The sequence below is a fragment of the Petaurus breviceps genome, unplaced genomic scaffold (assembly GCF_028583685.1).
Source record: "Petaurus breviceps papuanus isolate PSGF00001 unplaced genomic scaffold, PetGlider_PUasm1.0 90700, whole genome shotgun sequence".
NCBI classification, from domain to species: Eukaryota; Metazoa; Chordata; class Mammalia; order Diprotodontia; family Petauridae; genus Petaurus; species Petaurus breviceps.
Genome location: NW_027187315.1, coordinates 2127337 through 2132515, shown reverse-complemented (window position 1 = coordinate 2132515; position 5179 = coordinate 2127337).

Genomic DNA, 5179 nt, shown 5'->3' with positions numbered 1-5179 from the left:
AAGAGCCACGAGGAGATAGGATGGACTTTGGAAAGACAGAGCAAAGAAGGCAAGCTGGACTATGGCTGCCACCACTTTGATCCTCTAGAGACAGATGGGGATCACTGAGATAAGAATGAGAAGATTGTCTAATGAATGATGAAATTTACCCTGATCATGTTGTAGAGAGAAAAATGTCTCTTTCCCTTCTTCCTTCCCTTTCTTTCCTGTAGAGCAGATGTCTAATCCAAAATATTTCTGTTCATTAAGTTTCTTAATAATTTCAGATATAATTGATATTTTAATGCTGCTTACCTTATTGAAAATATGTAGCTCATAAGTATATTTTATGTGTTTCATTATTTGTGAATAGGACTTGTAAAAGAGTGACTGGTCTTGGTATATGGGCTAAAGTGAACATTGGTAGATCTGGATACCAACTAGGGGCTTGGGGTTGATTTTAGGGAAAATGATATTGATTCATTAATTTTTATATATGTGCCAAAGCAGGTAAAGCTGGATCTTGGGCTTTTTCTCCTTAGGCAAAAATGAGTTAATCACCATTGCTTTTTTTGATAGAAGATTGGCTTGTCCAATCAAGCTGTCTTCTTTATTGCTCCACTGTTCCCTTTTCCCGTGCATGTTTGGAGGAATCTCTCTGTGGGGGCAGAATTGAAGGCAATGACTAGAGGATAGATCCTGGTGGGAAGAAAAAGGGAGTATCTGAATATAACTGATAATGTCCATCTACTAAGGGTAGAGGCCAGAGGAAGGAATGAGTACCTCACCCTTTTCTTTTCACCTTAAAAAAAAAAAAAAAACTCCAAACCTAGTCAGTATAATTCAGTTGAACTTCAGTGGCTATTAATCACTATGGTGACTTCTGCTGAGTAAAGAGGAAGTTATGGTATGGTAGATGGAGGATTGGACTTGGCTCTGGGAATCAATCAACAAGTATTTATTAAGGGCTTACTATGTTCCGGGTACTATGCTAAGTGCTAGGGATATAAAGACAAAGTATCCTCCAAGCATTTTCCTTACAATGGGGTGGACAACTGTATTTATGATAGTATGTAAATTACTTGAAACAGTTAATAATTTTTGTATGGTTTTATTTTTTTATAGTAATGGGCTTGAATGTGTATGCTCCTTTTTTAACTTCTCTTTTATGTTTATAGATTTTTTCATAAGTCTTTTTTTTTTTTAAAGCAATTGGGGTTAAGTAACTTGCTCAAGGTTACACAGCCAGTTATTTCTGGGTGTGGTGCTGAGTATTTGAGCCCAGATTTGATCCAGGTCATCCCGACAATGGAGCTGGTGCTCTTACTCGCTGAGCCACCTGGCCGCCCCTCATAATTCTTTTTTAAAAATCATTTATTTTTAGTCAACAAATATGCACACTTCTGTGGAAACTAAGTTGACTAAGAACATTTCACATTGACCACTTTTAGTTCTTTGCCACTTGAGGGCTAGATTTCATACTACACTCATGTATTTCATCATTCTCTTTTGTTATGTTTTTAACTCTGATTTGATTCTATGCAATTTAATCTTGAAGGAGTGGGAGAGGGAGAGGAAGAGAGGGAATAACATAAAGGAGAAAGAAATATGGAAAAGTTATAACTTTTAAAGAGTACCCTTCAATGACTGTTAGAGACATCACAGTGGTGATTGGTATAGGGAAATCAAGGATTATTCAAGCTTCCAATGAAATGAAATCATTTCCGCTGAAGTGAAAAGAAAAGTGTAATGGAAAATAAACAAAAAATGCCAAGAACTGACAAACTATTGATTTAAATAAAAGTCTAATCATATGAAAACAAGCAAAGAGCTTCAGAGGCATTTAGCAATTGAAAGGGTTATTATTAGTTTCTCATAAATGTAGCATTAAACTTTTTTAAAGTTGAAAGAATGATTACAACAGCAAAAAATTACTAACTGCTGATACAAAGGAAAAAAACACTTGTTATGAGTAAGACAATACAAATACTAGAGTAATAATAAATGTATTAATATGTATTAATTATTTTAATCAACAATTAATTGTTTTATTAATATTTGAATATTAAATTATTAAATTTAATTGTTAAAAGTTAATATTAATTTAATTAATAATTAAAATGTAATAAATAATAAAAGGTAATTTTTACTGGTGAAATTAACTTTTTCATTTGAGGTTGTATGAAAACTGATGTCACATGACATGTAGGTGAGTCTGTTATCTGGGTATCTTCAAACTAGAAAACATCCAACCAAAAATGTTTTGGAGATTTTTAATTTTTTTTTTTTACCTCCAACAGCTTGAGAGTTGTCCCCTTGCAGGAATGATGGAATCTAAAAAAAAAATTGTTGATATACTGAGATTTAGAATACTAAACATGACCTTGCACCATGTCATACATTATGAAAGGAGAAGAAATTTCTCTAAGATATGGATAAATAAAAACGTTTCAAAGGCCCAATGGGCTATTATCAAGATGAGACTTGAAAGAATGGAGTGTTCTTCAAAAATATACTTAATATTTAACATGCTAGGATTGGATAATATGGAAATATGTTTTGCCTGACTTCACACATATAATTGATATCAAATTGCTTACTTTCTCAAGGAATGGGGGAGAGAATTTGGAACTGAAATTTAAAAAAAAAGAATGTTAGGGGCAGCAAGGTGGCGCAGTGAATAGAGTACCCTGGAGTAATGAGGACCTGAGTTCAAATATGACCTCAGACACTTAACACTTACTAGCCGTGTGACCTTGGGCAGGTCACTTAGCCCCAACTGCCCTGCCCTCCCCTCTCCAAAAAAAAAAAAGCAAAAAAAAATTTTTTTAAAGAATGTTAAAAATCTACATGTAATTGGGAAACATTTAATAAAATAAATAAAAATATATTTTAAAAAACATGCCAGGCTAGACAAACTATAGTATGTAAATAATGAAATACTATTTTCAAAAGGAGAGCATATTAAAAAGGTTTTTGAAGATATAAAAAGTTATATGGCAATAATTATTTTTTACTTCATGCCAGGTAATTCACACACTGCTGTACATAAGTCTGTACATTAATATATAAATTGTTTTTTTAAGTTGTGTTGGAAAAGAGTAAATAAGCAGTCGGGGGATCAGGATGGACTTCAAGTGGAAAGTGACGTTTGAAATTTTTTGAAAGAAACTAGGGATTCCAAGACATAGCAGTGAAAAGAAAGTGCACTTGGAACAGTCAAAGCAAAGGCACAGATGGGAATGTTGGAGGTGCAGAGCCTCCAGAAGGCCAGTGTGGCTAGACTGCAGAGTATGTAAAGATAGTAACATTTAAGAAGGCTAGGAGGGGTGGAAAGAACCAGGTTATGAAGAGATTTGATTGCCCAACAATGGACTCAAACCCTTTCCCCTGGTTACCACAGCTAATTGCTTGTTGCTGAATGTAGAACCTCCTGATCCAAATGGTCAACCTCATTTGAAATCTGCCATGGTCTATCCACCTGTTTATTCCTGTTTCTGGAACTTTTCCCCAATTGCTTATCTTGCTCCTGTGTGCCTAGACAAAACTGAGCTGGAAAAGGAGAGTAGGCTAGATTGCCTTTAGAAAATTGCCCAGTTCTTTTATTAATCCCAAAGCCTGCTCCTTGAAACAAAAACCCATCTTTAAAACACGAATATTCTTGCAGTGATGCTGTCTGACTGTGAGCTATGGAACACAAAAGTTTTCTGAAAAATTTTCAAGCTTCCTTTTCCCTCAATGTTTCATGCTCCTATATTGTGTCTCCATCTTCCAATAGTTACTTCCTTGATCCTGACCTCCTCTCCACCCCAAACCCAACAAATACATCTATCCCTTCAGTGTCTTTTATGTTAGTAGTATTTTATTTTTTTCCCAATTACATTTAAAGACAGTTTTAGCATTCATTTTACAAGATTTTGAGTTGCTAATTTTTCTTCCTTCTTCCCTCCCCTCTTCCTAAAATGGTAAACAATTTGACATAGGTTTCATATGTGCAATCATGTAAAATATACTTCCATATTAGTCACAGTTGTGAAAAAAGAAACAGACCAAAAAAAAACCCTTAAAAAATAAAGTAAGCAAAAAAAGTATGCTTTGATTTGCATTCAGAGTCCATCAATTCTTTATCTGGATGTGGATAGCATTTTCCATCATGAAACCTTTGTAATTGGCTTGGATTATTGTGTTGCTGAGAAGAGCTGAGTCTATCATTGTTGGTCATTGCACAATGTTGCTGTTACTGTGTACAATGTTTTCCTGGTATCTCTTAATTCACTACACTTCCTATTTTGCTTAGGTGTAAAGTCCCTGACCTTGGGAGGAGTGGAGAGAAAGGAATCTTTTTCACTTGTTCCTTTCTCATCTCAGTGACTGGGATAGTCTATATTCTTTGGTCCAAGAGAAAAGAGTCTCCCTTAAAAGCTGTTTTCTCATGAAACATAATTCTTGTCATGCCATTACAAAATTATCCAAGTGAGGGGTGGCTGGGTGGCACAGTGAATAGAGCACCAGCTCTGGAGTCAGGAGGACTTAAGTTCAAATCCGACCTCAGACACTTAAAACTTACTAGCCATGTGACCTTGGGCAAGTCACTTAACCCCAATTGCCCTCAAAAAAAAAAGAGCAAAACAAACAAACAAACAAAAATTATCCAAGTGAGAGGTACAATCTGTATTTGTGGGGAGGAGATTTTTCCTTTTGGCAAGGCTAACCAGGCCATATTGCTGTTGTTCAGTTGTTCAGGCAGTTGTGTCCAACTCTTTGTGACTCGATGGACCATACTGTCCATGGGGTTTTCTTGGCAAAGATACTAGAGTGGTTTGGCATTTCCTTCTCTGGAGGATAAAGGCAAACAGAAGTTAAGTGATTTGCCCAAGTTCACACCTGAGATTGGATTCGAACTCAAATCTTCCTGACTTCAGGCCCAATACTCTATCCACAACCAGTGACTATATCCTGAACTTTGGTTTCATTAACCTCATGCTCAATTAACTGAGAAAATCAATCCAGATTGATAAGTCAAGGAATGCTAGAGAAAGTTTACCTGTAATATGGAAACTCTATCCCTCATAGGATACTAGGAGCATTAATTGGGGAGCAGGGGAGAGTGAGAGAAGAGAGAGAAAGCATTTGTATTGCATCTACTATGTGCCAAGCACTACATTAAGCACTTTTGATCCTTACAACAACCTTGCAGAGT